The 20,360-nt window shown below is 40.7% G+C and overlaps 1 pseudogene; it reads right to left on the bottom strand.

Moving 5' to 3' along the window:
• Nucleotides 1-19,751, bottom strand: part of LOC127429921 (NACHT, LRR and PYD domains-containing protein 12-like) — a 34,797-nt pseudogene extending 15,046 nt beyond the window's left edge.
• Nucleotides 19,752-20,360: the final 609 nt, after the last annotated feature.

Below are 20,360 nucleotides of genomic sequence, written 5' to 3'. Positions count from 1 at the left end.
GCTCATGTTTATAACAATAACCAGAGGGGGTAGACCCATTTAAACGAATAAATGCATGTTTTAATCCAGGTTTCAGTCAAATAGAGTGAATCCAAACTATGATCTGTAATAATTTCATTTACAATTAGTGATTTGGATAAAAGCAATCTAGTGTTTAGTAGCCCTGCTTTTATATGATGTTTATCTTCAGTTTTTTTTTTTTTTTTTTTTTTTTAAGATTGACATCAATGAATTTTTTTCTAAATTATTTAGTGAGAGTTTTGTGTTTGGTAGTTCAGGGAACAGACACTCTCTATATGATATCTAGGTGATACAGTCTCTATGTGTTGTAGTTTATGTGACCTGTGTGACGTCTCAAGGCAGCTAGCAGACGTTCGGATTAACCAGTTTGTCTGCTTCCTGACCTGGGCCCCAGTTAGTCAAATACTATCACTATTAAGTCTATGAGCCAAATTACTAGAGAGGAGAGTGGCACCTTCCCTGAAGGGATGGAGTCTGTCTCTCTTTAGCAGGTCAGGTCTTCTCCAAAAATTCTTCCAATTGTCTATAAATCCTATGCTATTCTCCGGACACCACTCAGACATCCATCCTTTCAGTGACACTAATCTACTATAAACCTCGTCACCACGACGAGCAGGGAGAGGGCCAGAGCATATTACAGTGTCTGACATCGTTTTTGCAAGTTCACACACCTCTTTAACATTATCTTTAGTGATCTCCGACTGGTGAAACCGGACATTGTCAGTGCCGACATGAATAACAGTCTTAGAAAATCTACGTTTAGCATTAGCCAGCACTTGTAAATTTGATCTGATGTCAGATGCTCTGGCACCCAAAATTAATTTAACAATAGTGGCAGGAGTCTCTATTTCCACGTTCCTTACAATAGAGTCAAAAGAGCGCTTTTCACATGATTCTCAGTGGGTTTATCACTGAGTGAGGAGAATCAACTGGAAATTCTAACAGGAATGGGAGAGTGGTGTCACTTTTCCCTATGAGTATGCTGCCAAGATGTCACCCAAACGCCCTGCTGCAGGGGCTGTACAGCTGGAACCAAAGTGTGTGTGTTTATCGCTGTACTACCTCATCCGAAACAGTATCTACCAGTTTCTCTTTCTCACTGACCTACACTGGTGTTCGGATGCATGTCTCTAACTCATTAACCTTCTCCGTCATCCTGCCTAATTCCTTACATTTATCACATGTGAATTCCTCACTGTTGACAAAAGAAGCTATAGTAAACATGTGGTATGCAATGCATGAAGTGATAATATGAGCGGATGTCATGACTTACCGCAGTTGTTTATTGTTGTTGTGGTGGTGGTTTTTGATCAGCGGGGGTTTGAGACCGATGTGAATCCCTCACATAATTGTTGTTGTTGTGGTGGTTCCTGATCACCGGTGGTTTGAGATTGATGCAATCATCCATGTAAAAAAATGTGTGCTGTAAAGCATGCAGTTTAATCACGATAAAAGTGGAAAGGTGGGTGTGCGCGGTAAAATGAACCTTTATGTATCGCATTAAAAAGTATAAAAGCGGGAAAAAATAGGAGAGATTAAAGATTAAATGCTGAAAATAGAAAGATAAGCAATGCTAAGCAGGCTAGCAGGCTACAAACATGAGTGCTAGCAGATATAACGGATTCATCTGAATAATATAAAAAATATTCGTATGATTGATTATCCTAGAGGCACAAGGATAAAGCGACATTTTAAATAAACCTATATAAAATTACAAAGAATTTATGAATCTGTGCAACCAATATTTCTAAAGTGTAGACCTTATGAATGGCAATGTGCACATTGTGATTTCAGAACGGATGGGCGTGGTCTCGACTCTGTTTGCAGTCTCCGTTAATTGTGCACGTCTGGAGCTTATCAAGTGTAACATTAACTAAGATACATCATCATATACACGTTCCACTTCATACGATTCACACGTGATTCTCATGTATTCATTTGTAGCCTAAACCTGAGCGTGATGTTAAATTCCTGACCTGAAGTGATGACTTCACGTCGGAGCCCATCTAGCTGTCTTTTAAAGTTGACCACATTTATGTCTACATAAGCAAATAAGGAAATTTTCTGGTTGACTTTATTCTGAAAAAAAAGATTAAATGCTCTGTAGAGTTTTCATCTATTAGGAATATTCCTCCTTATGTAAAACAAGAAATTGAAATATGATAAGTCTTTTTTTTTCTTCTTCTTTAAACTGTGCAACCTGTGGTAAGGCGCTATATAAATCTAACATTATTATTATTGTGATGGTGTCTAATCGTACAAATTCCTGATAGACTTTCACCTGGTTGTAGGCTATATTGATTTTATTTTCCTTTCTATTAATGTTTGAATTCATATTTAATAGTCACTGCAACGTGTGCTTGACATTTCACATTTTGCTTGACACCTCCTGCCTTCAGAATAATGTTGTTATACATGCACAGACAAACAAAAATGGTTTCATGCAGATAATAATATCTGAAATACCAGGAGAAACCAAAACATATTCCACAGTTAATGTAGCCTACAAATTCAGCTTCATCTGGTAAGAAAAAAAAAAGAATTAAATAATATTTTTTAAATAATAGTTGTATAATAATATTATTATTATTAATAATAATAATAATTATTATTATTAGGCTATTATTATGAAAAGGCATATACAAGGCATATTTTATTAATAGAAACTATAAACGTAAGAGTAACATTTAAAAATGGGCATTTCATTTTGTTTTGACACACTTCCAGTTTAAGCCACGCCCTCACCTGGATCTGTCAGAATACAGAGACAGATACAGATCATTTTATCATATGAACAGATACAGATACCAATACAGATAATGGCTTCGAATTAAAACTGGTTTTGTCAATAGTTAATTTAGTCAATTATGATTTTTGTCTTAATTGTGCAGCCCTACCATTTAGCTTGTGTCAGGTCTCATGACTGAACTTAGTCATTTGGACAAAATTTGCTATTATCACTATTTCGTCATTAGCAAGTTCAAGGCCCTGTTCTCCATTTTATTTCTTAACACTGAGATAATAGGTGTGTTTAACTTCAAGTCCACCTCCCCTTACCGAATGGTGTGATTTGCCTGCTGTCGTCAGAGTTCAAACTCTGAAAGTTGGACAAAATGTCTAACCAGTATGCATTGCACAGGTCGGGGCAGCGCTGCACTGTGTCAAACACTTAATAAAACTTATGCCAGCTCTTCTAATCGTGCTAATTCCTCTCTTGCTTCCTCTCTGCTCCTCTCTTGCTTATTTGGCAGATTTTATTATTACGTCTAAACTGAATTACTGTTTAATACTTGAAACCATGATCTGCAATACAGTGATGTTTTGTTGGTTGGGAGATGTTTATTGTATTCACTTGAAATAGCTGCTGAAAGTAAATGTAAATCTAGTGTTTTGATAGTGTAATGACTGTTCTGAGTTACTGTTACTTACTGAACTGATCTGGTTTCTTTAACCACAGGCGACAGCTTCTGAAGAACTTCATCTGCATTGTGAGTTCTCATCAAATCTGTCAGACTAAAATGTTTTATTTTCTGCTCTGAGCATAACAACACAAAAACTAAAGCTGACCACTGCGAATAGGTGAATTTGGTTCCTTCATTTCTTCTATTTTGTAGATAATGTTGGATATTCTGCACTAGAGAATCGTCACCCAGTTCATTCAGACAGTGGAGCAGATTGATGGATTTCTCTGTAGAGGGATTCTTATCAATCTTCTGTTTGATGTATTTAGCGATTACATTTGTGTTGTGGCGGTTTGTGTAGATTGTCAGTTTTAGTATTTTTTGTAAGAGAATCTGATTGGAATACAGTGAGAGACCCAGCAGGAAACGAATGAAAAGGTCCAGATGTCCAGTCTTACTCTGTAAAGCCTCATCCACTGCTCGCTGGTACTGCTCATATATTAAAACTTGATTTGATGAAATATGTTTCACCCAGGACAAAAATCTAGAGTATAGTCCCGGTTGGGTAATTTGGTCAAACACATTTGTGTTGTTGTTTGTGATGGAGAGGTGAGCATAAACTGCCGCAAGATGCTCCTGAATGCTCAGATGAACAAAGCAGAACACTTTCCCCTGATTCAACCCAAGCTCCTCTCTGAAGATCTGAGTGCACAGTCCTGAGTACACTGAAGCTTCTGTCACATCAATGCCACACTCTCTCAGGTCTTCCTCATAGAAGATCAGATTGCCTTTCACAAGCTGTTCAAAAGCCAGTTTCCCCAGTTTGAGAATCATGTCTTCATCTTTCACTTTCTTCCCGTAGTCCTTCTCATGTTTGATGTTTGTCTGAATGATCAGGAAGTGTGTGTACATTTGAGTGAGAGTCTTGGGGATCTCTCTACTCTTTGCTTCACTCAACAATCTCTCTAGAACAGTGGCTGAAATCCAGCAGAACACTGGGATGTGACACATGATGTCGAGGCTCCTTGATGACTTCAGGTGTGTGATGATTCTATTGGCCAGACTCTGATCTCTGATCCTCTTCCTGAAGTATTCCTCCTTCTGTGGGTCATTGAATCCTCGTACCTCTGTCACTCGATCAGTACACTCAGAGGGGATGAGATCAGCTGCTGCTGGTCTGGAGGTGATCCAGATGAGAGCAGAAGGAAGCAGATTCCCACTGATGAGGTTTGTCAGCAGCACGTCCACTGAGGCTGATTCAGCGACATCACACAATTTCACATTGTTATGAAAATCCAGAGACACCCGACACTCATCCAGACCATCAAAAATGAAGCAAACCCTATATGTATCACTGCACATTTACATTTCTGTTGTTTCTGGGAAGAAGACATTAAGAAGATCCGAAAGACTGTAGTTTTTGTCCTTCATCAAATTGAGCTCTCTGAAAGGAATTGAAAATATGAGGTCAACATTATGATTGGCATTCCCTTCAGCCCAGTCCAGAATGAACTTCTGCACAGAGACTGTTTTTCCAATGCCAGCGACTCCCTTTGTCAGCACAGTTCTGATGGGTTTGTCTTGTCCAGGTAAAGGTTTGAAGATGTCATTGCATTTGATTGCCGTGTCCTCTGTTGCTGTTCTCCTGGATTGTGTCTCAATCTGTCTCACCTCATGCTCATTATTGGTCTCTCCACTTTCACCCTCTGTGATGTAGAGCTCAGTGTAGATCTCATTCAGGAGTGTTGGGATTCCCTGCTTTGCTGTTCCTTCACACAAACACTGAAACTTCTTCCTCTGATTAGATTTAAAAGTATTTATGACTTCAGCCGGTTGAAAATCATTGCTGTAAGTTTAAAAATTACATTTATAAAATTACATAGAGTAAAATACCCAGATCAATATTCACAAATATAAAACTTAGTAATTATAATAAGGCTTAGCAAGCAAAGAGAAAATCAATGCATCAATATAAAATGTTAAATAATTATGAAATACATTTGTACAGAATGCACATGCTCTGATTATGCTACACTATTGACTGTTCCGTTTTCCGCGACTCTACATAGGATAAGCAGGTATGGAAAATGTACAGATGGATGTTTTGTTCTCATGCATCGAAGGTGCTTAGGCACCTATTGTACATTTCTGTCAGTGTTCTCATAACTTTTCAATTAATTTTATACCATTTGTTAGTTAATGTATTGTGAGTAAGTTTAGTTTACCTTAAACTTTGTGACGATAGTTTTGAGAACCGTGTAGATTTTGATGATTGAAGTCTCTGAGGCTGCATTGACCTGCAACAAAAAGAAAAGAAAACTGGATTTTACACCATTAAGTCCATTCATCAGTCATTCTCTATATGAGCTGCACTATTGCTGAGTACGTGCAGTTACAGAAGAACTAAATTAAAATGTCCATAATGGATCATATTATAGTGAGTTTAGACTAAAAATTGTGTGTATCCAGTTTTCCTGAGCAACCACTGGGCAGTGCCATGATCATTCTAATTGCCAGTTTTCTGTTTCTGGTCTTGAGACACAATGTTAAAACTACCAAAACAAGCAATTCAGATGGAGAACATGTTAAGTGTAAAATTAATTTCAGGCTCAACTTGTGCAGTTGTTGGCTGGCATAACAACTCAAAGTAATTAATGATATCAACTAAACAAATCTCTGATCATCGCTTCATGGCATCTACATACTCAGGTGAGGCACTGTAAAAAAAACGGTCATCTCGACTCTCTGAAGTATTAGCACTTTAAAGCCACGTGTTTTTGAAAATGTTTACAAATGTAATACTTTAAACATCACAATACTCGCAAAGAATATACATCGATGCAAGCAAAAACACTGGAGACTGGAAATTGAAAACAGGCGAATCGTGGAACACTTCTGCGTTCAGGAAAAAGGTGGATATGGGGCTTTTTTTAATACCTGCCTTGATGCAGAATATACTTTTATATGGTTTCTGCATTTTGTATGACAGAATGTTATATAATGGACTTGATGGAATTTGATAAAAGTTGTTTAAAGAGCTTGTTGTGTTGTGCTAATAAGAGAAGGGTGAATTAGAGACGTGCTAATTGAATGCGAAAATGTCCCAGAACCCAGATTAATCTAATTCTTCTTAGTTTGTTTACTTATGAATTACCTAATGGGGTTTATAAATGCCAATTTAAACATCTCTGTTGAACCTTGACAAAATTGTCATTTGATATGTGAGTGAAATAATATGATTTGTATTCTGCTCACAAACTTTCCATCTTTACAACGACACCCATTTTGTGTTATTCAGGTGAGTAGTTAAGTAATTTGACAATTTATTTTTCAGCACAGAGCATCAAAAGTAGGCTATGCCAAATCATTTTGTATTATTATTTAAGCGACTCAAGAAAAACCATACAGTAATTTCCTAATTTATTTTCTGCTTGCTATGCAGGCAACATGTATAATACATAATATGTACCTAAATTTCAACATGTTCACATACTTTGAACTAATTTCTGCTGCTACAATAATTTAATAAATACTTTTGAATCCAGAAATTGCCTGGATTGCTTATGTGTATTTATTAATCAAATAGGCTAGTTAACATTTTGGCTGTGTACTTGCAGAACGACGCAGACACACCAATGCAGAACTATAAATGCAAACCAACGCGTTGGCCACTACGCACAGCCTATGCCGTAGGTCTGATGCAGAAGTATAAATCAGCCTTTACAGTCAAAACAAGTTAACAATGTTAACTTTTTAAAACAACAAACTGACTTAAACTTTTAGCATAACAGTTATTACTTCTAGATGTACTTTTGGTATTTAATCAAACTATATTTGGAAAATGTTCCAGTTTTTCTGTAATTCTGTACACAGTTTGCCTAATTAACCTAATCTAACAGATATAATCTAATAGTTAAATATATATAATGTTATAGACATGAAATATGACTCCTCCAGGGTTTTACCTTTGCTCAGAAGTGCCTCTGTCTCTAAAGTTTACAGGGTGTTCCATTGAATAATCACTCTTCATGGACACACAGCTGGGCTCAGTTGAATTGGATCTCTTTTGTTTGATTCTGCTGTAACAGATCATAGACTTCATACAGTGGGATTATCTCTGTAAATTCCACCTGCAACAAACATTCTAAAACATTGGTCTCTTTCATATTTGGACATATAACATTTTTCTCAGACATTTATACTTTTTTTTATAGCTATGTGTTACTTCATTTATTTCTGTAACATTTATTAGTTTGCAGTGGTTAATATTTATTTTGTTGTTTTCTGTACACATTCTGCTCTTCTGGAATGACCCGTTTCATTTTGGTTTCAAGAATAATCTGGAGAAGAAATTTGGAGACTGTCGACATAAAAATGCAAAAAATCACACAAAGTGAAAATATGATCAATTAATCTGCAAAATAACAAAACCATCCTATCTGCAAATATCTGCTCTGTTAGAGGTATGTGTTTATACCTTAAATCTATTTATATTTGTTTATTTATATATATATTCTATGATGTGTTTATACACCCTGTTTTAAATATGTACAGTAATTATATTTTTACATCCCATCATAGTTAATGATGCCTAATGCATTTACTAATGTTTCCATGACCTCATATTAATGAGACACTAGTTTATTTGTTCATGTTGAAAGGTGATTAAAATGCTGAAAAACTCGAAACAGTGGAGACATTTTTACTTGTCACAGCACCTAAAATACACGCTTTTCCCTCATACATTAATGTATATTTTGAAAAAATTGACATCACATTTGCAGTGGTTCTATGGATGTTTTAAAGTAATGACAACTTTCACATCTGTGGAGCCCATTTTCATGATCTCACCTTGTGCCCCAACACTGGATATGAATTATTTAATGGTGCCATGCACTTCTGCAAAATGTTTAATCTTTAATCCTGCATGATTGATTTCAAAGATACTATTACTCTATAAAGTTTTGTCTTGACTGTGTGGTGGAACGACATGCCCCTCTCTTGGATTATTGTTCCTATTCCTCTTCTGAAGACCATCTTTCAGCCAGGCTCACAACACAATTGGGCCACAACATCCTTCAAATGCCATGGTCCAGAACATTTATGCTGGCTGAGAAGCCAGCCCCATAATCTAGAGAAGAGTTTGTTTTTTTTTTTGTTTTTTTCATCTGTTTCATAGAAGTTGTTCAATCTCATATTTCAACTCACAACAGCAGCTAATAAAAAGCACTACACTTCAACTGGATGGTGAGGGGAAAATAGTAAATACCCATAATCCTTTGCAACGTGAACAGCCAATCAGAACTAAGAACAAAGTTAAGCTGGGATGCTACACTGCCCTCACCTGAAGAGGCTGCCATCCCCGGCAGCTCTTCTTAATTTACTCCTCTGAGGTGACGTAATCCTTTTGTAAGTCAGACCGTCGCTGTGCATGGCGTGGACATTGCACCTCATCCGTAATCTGTCCACAGTGAAAAAAGGTGTGGGCGATATTAGCCCCATCATGTCCATCAATGGCAAAGGGATTGATGGTTATCTAAGGTTCTTAGTGCTCTCATTTGTCCAGGTCTCTACCCATGGCTGGTAGAATGCCAAATGGTTCCTATACAGCACCACGGTCTAATACTCCTAAGGCCCCATATGAACCCTGTATACAATACCTGAGCTCTTATTCAACACTTCCCAAAGTCCCAGCCCAATGACTGTTCAATTTAGGAGAATGGCCTTTTTTTTCCTGATAGGGCAAGAAACCCAAACCTGATCTCCAGCACCAAAGTCTGGGCTGTTTGTCTGTGCATTGTAAGCACACTTCTGCTTGCTAGCAGCCACCAATTGTCACTCTCTAGCCAGGGTGTGGACTACCCGCAGCCAACAGAGGTAATCCATACTGGAGCCACCAGGAATTTCCGACACCGGAGGTGCCTTGAAAATTAAGTCCACGGGCACTCGTAGCTCACGCCCAAACATGAGCCCTGCAGGAGTACATCCAGTTGACTCCTGCACTGCTGTCCGGTATGTATACAGGATCAAAGCTAGGTGTTGGACCCAGTCATGCTGATTCTTGCTAGTGAAAATGGCAAGCTGAGTGGCTAGGGTGCGATTGAAATGCTCTACTAGGCCGGCACTCTGTAGGTGAAGGGGGGTGGTACGGGTCTTTCGTACCCCCAACCGCCGACAAACCTCTGTGAACGCCTCCACCTTGAAGTTCCACCTTTGAGCACTATGGATCTCCGCAGGTACCCCGAACCGGCAGAACATCTCCTCAGCTAATTTCCCCGCAGTCGTGATGGCATTTTGGTCAGGAATCGCATACGCCTCCGGCCACTTCATGAAATAATCCATGGCCACCAGAATGTAGCAAATCGCAACCTCCGAGGTAAGAAATGGGCCCAGTATGTCCACCCCCCTGCATTCTATGGGTGCCCCCACCAAGTACTGCTGCAAGGGGGCATGTGGTCTTTGGGAGGGCCCTTTTTGGGCAGTGCATACATCACAGCAATGCACATACAGTTCCACATCTTGTTGACAACCTGTCCAGTGGAACTGAGCCTGCAACTGTTTCAGAGTCTTTGCTATGCCAAAATCACCACTCCCAACCAAGCCACGCACTGCTTTTAGTAATTGTGGACAGAGGGACCATGGGATCACCAACTGACCGCCAAGCCATCCCGCAGAGCCAGAGAAACCCATTGCAAGTGGTAGGCTTTTACCTCGGGGTCCAGCTGAGCTACTAACTCCCTCTACGGTCATTGCCCATGCTCCAGCTAAACCCACATCCGCATCAGTACGGGTAAGGAGGAGCCTAGCGCTGCCAAAGTTGTTGGTGGTTAAAAGCAGGTATGTTCTCCTCAACTAATATGAGGACCATCCTCAGTATTGCTATTTATTCCTCCAAAGCCTGATAGTAGCAGCATTCACCAGTCTCACAGGCTGGGGCTGAATATTTTGCTACAGATCTGCAATGAAGCTGTCCAGATCCATCATGATTTACTTGAACTCACAGTCTGCCATCTCACTTCAGACACCAGTGTAAAACTACACAGATTTTGGGGTTCAACAAAAACTCCTTTATTGATGTCATCAAGATAGAACATTGGTAGACTTGATTAAAATGTAGGTGTATTTACATCTGTTTAATTTCAAAGATGAAGCATCAAATACACAGAATTCACAACAGCATCTAACAAAAAGCACTACACTTCTACTGAATTGTGAGGGAAATAGTAAATACCCATAATCCTTTGCAACGTCAACAGCCAATCAGAACTAAGAACAAAGTTAAGCTGGGATGCTACAGTATGTTTAATGTTTATCTTTATCTAAATTCTGCTTTCTACAAGCTTTCTAAATACATAGGGCTCTGCTGCTGCTGGTCTGTAGGTGATCCAGATGAGAGCAGAGGGAAGCAGATATCCATTGATGAGGTTTGTCAGCAGCACATCCACTGAGGCTGATTCATTGACATCACTGTCACATAACTTTGTGACGATAGTTTTGAGAACCTTGTAGATTTTGATGATTGAAGTTTCTGAAGCTGCATTGACCAGCAACAGAATTAAGAGAAAACTGGATATTACTCTATTAAGCCCATTCATCAGTCATTCTCTATGTGAGCTGCACTATTGCTGAGTACATGCAGTTACAGAAGAACTAAATTAAAATATCCATAATGGATCACATTATAGTGAGTTTAGGCTAAAAATTGTATGTATCCACAGTTTTCCTGAGCAACCACTGGGCAGCACCATGATAATTCTAATTGCCAGTTTTCTGTTTCTGGTCTTGAGACACAATGTTAAAACTACCAAAACAAGCAATTCAGATGGAAAACAAATTTCATTAAGTGTTATTTGGAGTAAAACCTAATTTCAGGTTCAACTTGTGCAGTTGTTGGCAGTAGACTCAGCCTATGCCGTAGGTCTGATGCAGAAGTATAAATCAGCCTTTACAGTCAAAACAAGTTAATGTTAACTTTTTAAAACAAGAAACTGACTTAAGCTTTTAGCATAACAGTTATTACTTCTAGATGTACTTTTGGTATTTAATCAAACTATATTTGGAAAATGTTCCAGTTTTTCTGTAATTCTGTACACAGTTTGCCTAATTAACCTAATCTAACAGATATAATCTAATAGTTAAATATATATAATGTTATAGACATGAAATATGACTCCTCCAGGGTTTTACCTTTGCTCAGAAGTGCCTCTGTCTCTAAAGTTTACAGGGTGTTCCATTGAATAATCACTCTTCATGGACACACAGCTGGGCTCAGTTGAATTGGATCTCTTTTGTTTGATTCTGCTGTAACAGATCATAGACTTCATACAGTGGGATTATCTCTGTAAATTCCACCTGCAACAAACATTCTAAAACATTGGTCTCTTTCATATTTGGACATATAACATTTTTCTCAGACATTTATACTTTTTTTTTATAGCTATGTGTTACTTCATTTATTTCTGTAACATTTATTAGTTTGCAGTGGTTAATATTTATTTTGTTGTTTTCTGTACACATTCTGCTCTTCTGGAATGACCTGTTTCATTTTGGTTTCAAGAATAATCTGGAGAAGAAATTTGGAGACTGTCGACATAAAAATGCAAAAAAATCACACAAAGTGAAAATATGATCAATTAATCTGCAAAATAACAAAACCATCCTATCTGCAAATATCTGCTCTGTTAGAGGTATGTGTTTATACCTTAAATCTATTTATATTTGTTTATTTATATATATATTCTATGATGTGTTTATACGCCCTGTTTTAAATATGTACAGTAATTATATTTTTACATCCCATCATAGTTAATGATGCCTAATGCATTTACTAATGTTTCCATGACCTCATATTAATGAGACACTAGTTTATTTGTTCATGTTGAAAGGTGATTAAAATGCTGAAAAACTTTAAACAGTGGAGACATTTTTACTTGTCACAGCACCTAAAATACACGCTTTTCCCTCATACATTAATGTATATTTACCCTAACATCTTCATGTTGTAAAAAAAGTTATTGGACATGTTATTTGTCATCTACTGAACTGTAGAGTGTTTATTTTGTTAGTGCTTTCTCTTAAATTTGCAGTGGTTCTATGGATGTTTTAAAGTTATGACAACTTTTACACCTGTGGAGCCCATTTTCATGATTTCACCTTGTGCCCCAACACTGGATATGAATTATTTAATGGTGCCATGCACTTCTGCAAAATGTTTAGTCTTTAATCCTGGATGTTGCACCTCGTCTGTAATCTGTCCACGGGGGAAAAGGTGCGGGCAACAGCAGCACCATTACGTCCGTCGATGGCGAAGGGCTCGATGGGTATCCAAGGTCCTCAGAGATCTCATTTGTCCGGGCCTCTGCCCGTGGCTGGTACAGTGCCAAATGGTTCCTATGCAGCACCACTGTCCGGTGCTGCTGAGGACCCATACAAACCCTTTACACAAAGTATTTTTCAACACCTCACAGGGTCCCAGCCAATGACTATCCAATTTAGGTGAACAGCTTTTTTTCCTGATAGGGTAGGAAACCCAAACCTGATCTCCAGTGCCAAAGTCTTGGCTGTTTGTCCATGCATCGTAAGCGTGCTTCTGCTTGCCAGCAGCCACCACTTGTCGCTCTCTAGCCAGGGTGTGGACTACCCACAACTGGTCCCGCAACCAACAGAGGTAATCTGTACTGGAGCCACCAGGAATTTCTGACTCCGGAGGTGCCCAGAAAATTAAGTCCATGGGCACTCGTAGCTCGCGCCCAAACATGAGCCCTGCAGGAGTACATCCGGTTGACTCCTGCACTGCTGTCCGGTATATGTATAGGATCAAAGCTAGGTGCTGGTCCCAGTCACGCTGATTCTTGCTAGTGAAGATGGCAAGCTGAGTTGCTAGGGTGCGATTGAAATGCTCTACTAGGCCGTCACTCTGCAGGTAAAGAGGGGTGGTACAGGTCTTTCGTAACCCCATCCGCCGACAAAACTCCGTGAACACCTCCACCTTGAAGTTCCACCAGTGCATACATCACAGCAATGCACATACAGTTCCAAGTCTTGTCGGCAACCAGACCAGTGGAACCAAGCCTGCAACCGTTTCAGAGTCTTTGCTATGCCAAAATGACCACACCCCACTGAGCCATGCACTGCTTTTAGTACTTGTGGCCGGAGGGACCATGGAACCAACAACTGGAATTCCATCCCCTGGTGACTGCCAACATCGGTAGACCAACCCATCCCGCAGAGCCAGAGTGTCACATTGCAAGTGGTAGGCTTTCACCTCGGGGTCCAGCTGAGCTACTATCTCCCTCTACGGTCCTTGCCCATGCTCCAACTAAACCTGCATCTGCGCCAGTATGGTGTCCCCCTCCTGGTACTGCCGAAGTTGTTGGTGGTTAAAGGCAGGTGTGTCCTCCTCAGCGTCAGTCCTAGCTGATGCTGGGGCTGTCCTCAGCACTGTTGTTTGCTCCTCCAAATGCTGACAATAGCAGCATTTACCAGCCTCACAGGGGCGTTGTCATGCTGCCGACCAGGCCGATGCTGAATTTCAAAGTTGTAATCCTGCAATGCCCCCAACCACCTCACCACCTGGCCCTCCGGTTCCTTAAAATTTAGGAGCCAGGTCAGCGATGCATGGTCCATCCACAACAGGAATTTCTGTCCATACGAATATGACCGGAAGTGGCATAAAGTCTGTACCACCGCAAGTAGCTCCCTGCGAGTTACACAGTAATTCCTTTCAGGATGGCTAAGTGCCCAGCTGTAATAAGCAACTACTCTTTCTCTATCCTCCCCGACCTGGGAGAGCACTACCTTCATTGCTGGCATCAGTGTCCACAATAAAGGGCTGGTCTTTACATGGGTTTGCTAGCACCGGAGCTTGGACCAATGCTCGCCGAAGCTTATGGAAAGCCATGACGCAAGCCTCATCCCATCAAAAAGGCCTCCCTTTGCCCATCAGCTGATGCAGTGGGCTGGCGACGGTAGCAAAGTCTTTGAGGAACCAATGGTATTAGGATGCTAGACCCAGGAAACTCCGCATCCCAGCAAAGTCGTTGGGCACAGGCTAATCTCGCACGGCAGCCACCTTTGCGGGGTCAGTGGCCATGCCGGCAGCACTTACCATGTGACCCAGGTACACTGTTTCCCCTCTCAATAGCGTGCATTTCTTGGGACACAATCACAAACTGGCATGGTGGATTGCTTCAAAAACCTCCCGCAAATTACACAGTGCCCCATCAAAATCCTGTGCGTGCACTATAAGGTCATCCAAACAGACCAGACGGCGGCTACGAGGAATGTCCTGAAGCACCCGCTCCATCAGTCGCTCGAACGTGGCTGGGGTGTTGCACAGCCTAAATGGCATAATCTAAAACTAACACAGCCCCTGCCCGATGGTAAATGCAGTCTTTGGTATAGCATCCGGGGATAGCTCTACCTGCCAGTAGCCACTACAAAACCCAAGGGAGCTAAACTGGACCCAGTGATATAGTCCAGGGTGTCATCTATCTGGGGCAATGGGTACAACTCCTTCCTCGTGACAGCATTGAGGCGTTGATAGTCCACACAGAACCGCCATGATGAGTCCTTTTTGACCAGCACTGCCAGCGCTGCCCACGAGCTGTCCGAGGGTTCAATATATCCCGCCTGCTCCATTTCCCGTATTTTCTGTTCTGCTGCCAGCTGCTTGGTCAATGCCAGACGGTGTGGCCACAGCCAGACTCGGCAGACCTCCTCAGTTCCCTCATTGTCATCCTCGTTGGAGTACTCAGCTTGATGCACCCTCACAGGAGGAGGGTGAGCCATGGCTGGCTGCCGTACTGTGCTGAAGACGGCTTCTGCACGCTCCGCCTCCTTGAGCACCTGCATTAAGGAATTGGGGCGGCCAGGCGGATGTGCTGCCGGAGTCTTTCGGGCGGGAGCACCTGCAGAAAAGTGTGGAGGGCCAACATTGGGCATTTAATTGGACATCTGCCATGAAGGACCCCAGGCTTTCACCCTCCTCCCTCAGTGGGTATCCAGTTTATCTCACCTTTGTTCTGGTGTATGCTCCGGTGTTTCCACGATGGTTCCGTACTGCCGATGCTCAGCAGGTGCGAGATCGAGAAGGATCTGCAGAGCCGGACCCTCAAGCGCCAACGGCAGGTAGGTCGCCGCATCCTCTTGGCTCCACCCACTACGCCAGGCAGCCAGCTGGACTTATGCTAGGTATAACTCACGGGGCGCTGATCCGTCATACCTTGGCAGCTTCACCAAGGCCCTTGCAGTAGCGGCTTGCCCTGCATTTCCTGTCGTTGTGCCTTTGTCTGCTTCGGGAACCTGTATCCACCTTCCGAGATGATTGAGGCCTACATAATCATTCTCATCCGATAGGAACACGTCTTCTTCCCCAACCTGCCCATGACGACAAAAGGGGCGATCGAACCCTCGCACAAACATACACTATATTGCCAAAAGTATTCGCTCACCCATCCAAATAATTGAATTCAGGTGTTCCAATCACTTCCATGGCCACAGGTGTATAAAATGAAGCACCTAGGCATGCAGACTGCTTCTACAAACATTTGTGAAAGAATGGGCCGCTCTCAGGAGCTCAGTGAATTCCAGCGTGGTACTGTGATAGGATGCCACCTGTACAACAAGTCCAGTCGTGAAATTTCCTCGCTACTAAATATTCCACAGTCAACTATCAGTGGTATTATAACAAAGTGGAAGCGATTGGGAATGACAGCAACTCAGCCACGAAGTGGTAGGCCACGTAAAATGACAGATCGGGGTCAGCGGATGCTGAGGCGCATAGTGCCAACTTTCAATCGCTACAGATCTCCAAAGTTCATGTGGCCTTCAGATTAGCTCAAGAACAGTGCGTAAAGAGCTTCATGGAATGGGTTTCCATGGCCGAGCAGCTGCATCCAAGCCATACATCACCAAGTGCAATGCAAAGCGTCGGATGCAGTGGTGTAAAGCACGCCGCCACTGGACTCTAGAGCAGTGGAGATGCGTTCTCTGGAGTGACGAATCACGCTTCTCCATCTGGCAATCTGATGGACGAGTCTGGGTTTGGCGGTTGCCAGGAGAACGGTACTTGTCTGACTGCATTGTGCCTACTGTGAAGTTTGGTGGAGGGGGGATTATGGTGTGGGGTTGTTTTTCAGAAGCTGGGCATGGCCCCTTAGTTCCAGTGAAAGGAACTCTGAATGCTTCAGCATACCAAGAGATTTTGGACAATTCCATGCTCCCAACTTTGTGGGAACAGTTTGGGGATGGCCCCTTTCTGTTCCAACATGACTGCGCACCAGTGCACAAAGCAAGGCCCATAAAGACATGGATGAGCGAGTTTGGTGTGGAAGAACTTGACTGACCTGTACAGAGTCCTGACCTCAACCCGATAGAGCACCTTTGGGATGAATTAGAGTGAAGACTGCGAGCCAGACCTTCTCGTCCAACATCAGTGTCTGACCTCACAAATGCGCTTCTGGAAGAATGGTCAAAAATTCCCATAAACACACTCCTAAACCTTGTGGAAAGCCTTCCCAGAAGAGTTGAAGCTGTTATTGCTGCAAAGTGTGGGCCGACGTCATATTAAACCCTATGGATTAAGAATGGGATGTCACTTAAGTTCATATGCGTCTAAAGGCAGGTGAGCGAATACTTTTGGCAATATAGTGTATATTGGCCATCCAGTGTGCCTCACCTCTCTGTGGCCCGATAACTTTCTCTTCTGGGGTTCTCAACCTGGTAGCAATAGCATTATCTTGAAGCTGGCGCTGAACACCTTGATGTATATCTAAAATGAAGCTGTCCAGATACAACAGGTTCTACCTTAATCCACAGTCTGCCATCCCATTTCTGACACCAGTGTAATGCCACACAAATTTTAGGATTCAGTATATTCTTCTTTATTAATGTCATCAAGTTGCATTATTAGTAAATTTGATTAACATAAAAGAACTTTCACACATGATTTGTTTCACTGAATATATTTAGCACATCCACAAAACTCACAACAGCATCTAACAAAAAGCACTACACTTCTAATGGATGGTGAGGGAAATAGTAAATACCCATAATCCTTTGCAACATGAACAGCCTACAGAATGCTACAATATGTTTAATGTTTATCTTTGTAAATTCTGCTTTCCACAAGCTTTCTAAATACAAAGGGCTCTTAGACATTTGTTCTATGTTTACTGCAGTGTTTTACCTGCATTTAGAGGTGTCTCTTTTAAAGTTTATGGGGTTTTCCATTGAAGGATCACTCTTCATGGACACACAGCTGGTCTCAGGTAAAGTTGACCTTTTTTGCTTGATGATAGGCCTGTCAAATAGTACAGAACAAAAGTGAATCAAAATGTTCTGCAATACTATCACCTCAACTTCATAGTATTAAATGAAACCACCATGAGACAGGTTAGTTTTACCCTACTGATGATGTGTTGTTGCAATAGTATTCCTGCTCAATATGAAAGGAAATACAGGTTCAGACGTTTGGTGCATGTGGGATTATGACTGAGCACCTCTAAGTCAGAATCCCCCTAAATGAAACAACAGAGCAGTGCCGTGGGACTCCGACTGGCCCGGGATAGCCGGCCTAATAAGGCCTGGCAAGGAGAGTCATTCGAGACGGGGCTGGGGCCTGGCGGGATGAGTGCCGCCACTCTCCCTTCACACACCACACGTCTGTGGAGATCCTGGTGCTGAATGACTCGTAGACGGCCTGACATAATGATATGTCAAAAGTTTTTTGGTAGTATGCCACCAAACATCCTGACACTCAGAACATTCTATTAATTCCCTGTGTAGTCCTGAAGTATAGTGCTTCTGCTGTTATATTAATAATATAGCTTGAGCCAATTCATATTTCTATCCAGTAATCACTTCACACTCATTTTTATGTAATATACTGTACATATGTATTTTATTGAATATTCCGATTATCCCTTTTTTTAATTAATTTAGTCACAAGCTTTGCTCCCTATGAATACATTTCTTTTTCCACCTTTTCAGATGCTGTAAGATGAACTTTCTCAAATTTCTGCATTATAAACCTTTAAAGACAGACCTACTGTGAGCTCCGAGGTTGTTCATCAATGGTATATGCTTCTGTTAAAGCCATCAGTCTGTGTCATTTCAACTTCACTGTTTAAAAATCGTGTTTAATAGCAGAATCCCTGGTGAACAACAACACTACCCATGATCTTGAAGAGAAAGATCCACCAATCCAAGAACTGTGGCCAACAAAGCCTGCAAAACAAGCCCTGGAGCGACCACCCACTTCCATGACACACTGTGAATGATTCAATCTTGTTTGTCTCTCTTCACCCTCAAACTACTGTTTATATTTGTATTTTTCGTAATATTTTGCGGTAAACCTAAAAATATTGTTAGTTTCTATACTTAAAATCAGCTACTTAAAATCAATAGTTTTATACATTTTCATCAATTTTTTAACTACGTAATTCACAATGCTTCATGGGTCTCTTTGTGAAAGACTGTAAGTACACACATAAGTCAGAATGCATCATCACAGTCTGTGAAATGGGTCCATTAAGCCTCAGTTTAATTATCACATTTAAGCTGTGTTACTTTTTCCTTTTCCTGCCCTTCCGCCTGAATCCAGCAGTGACTTCATCTTCAGAGTTCAGTGGATGATCCATTGGCTTGTAATCTTCACTGACACTGTTGAGTCTGATTGCACTTGAACAGCATTTGAGTCTGGTCTCTCCTGATGTAGTCTTCAGTAAAGATAAAGATATCCAATTAATCTTTGAAATCAGTCTATTATTTGATCATCATGTGATAAATTAGTCAAGCTCCTGTGTAGCAAAAATCTGTAAATTATAATTCTAAATCTCTCTTATTTGGATTAAAGTATTTTATCTGTTCTGAATTCAGAAAATGGAAGTTGTAACATGTTTTCTGTTAATAAAGCTGCTTCGTTTCAGGTTTGTCTTGCTGATCAGGTTGAGCTACTCCTTGAACTCATAATCTGACCTAGTTTGTTACTTTTCTGTCTCTCTGAAATCTTAATTTCTCTTTTATGCTCAGAGGCAGAATGTTTTCATTAAAATAATATTTGCTATAACTTTCATTGCTGTTTTAAGTTGTCTCTAATATCACAATCATTTAACAGATTATTTTATATTATTTATACAGCAAATTACAGACACAGTGTGTTCTATTTCCTAATCCCAAAGTAAGTAATTAATATATTTTAGCCATTTATTAACCACAGATCTCATTAAGGTAATAACAAGGACATGGACACAAGTGTAAATATACATACAGTTTTTCCTTCTGGCAATAGAGAATAATGTGTGCAGTAGACCAGTGTTCTTGTCAGAAGAGCTTTTATTCCCATATAAGGAAGTGTTTAGCTCAACCTTAGTGATTCTCCTCCTCTGGTGAATCCGATCCACTCAATCTGATTGGCTGGAGGACTGGTACCACCCTCATTCTCCCTCTTCACACTCTCCTTCATTCCTCCTTCCTGGATTGGTGAACTGGGGGAATTCTCCCTCTCATCATTTTACCTGTTTTACAGGTATTTCATCTGTTTAAAAATACACTAAACATCTCAAAACTGATTGATAATAGGTTAATTTAGTCAGCTGTCAAATAAAACATGACTGTATTGAGTTTTTAAATCATAGTATTTAAAGATAACACAAATTTAAAAGTATGCTATATCTCCCTGTAATAAGTCAGATGTGTTTTTGCCGCAACTATTAAGTGAACTCTCCCATTACATAGATAAAAATGTTAAAAATGTCATGTTAATTGATATTAGTGAAATTTGAGTACATATTTGAGAGTTAATTTACATTTGAAAGTGGTAGGGACATTGCAAAATATTCTCAGTTTTGTACTCTCTTTAGTCCAAGAAGTGCTCATGTGACACTACTGAACCCGTTTCCAGAACGGTGTAAGGATTGGATATCCATTAGGGATGGG

Source organism: Myxocyprinus asiaticus, chromosome 39, assembly GCF_019703515.2.
Source record: "Myxocyprinus asiaticus isolate MX2 ecotype Aquarium Trade chromosome 39, UBuf_Myxa_2, whole genome shotgun sequence".
Taxonomy (NCBI): domain Eukaryota; kingdom Metazoa; phylum Chordata; class Actinopteri; order Cypriniformes; family Catostomidae; genus Myxocyprinus; species Myxocyprinus asiaticus.
The sequence above is the reverse complement of the archived record's forward strand: the minus strand, read 5'-3'. Positions and strand labels throughout refer to the sequence as shown.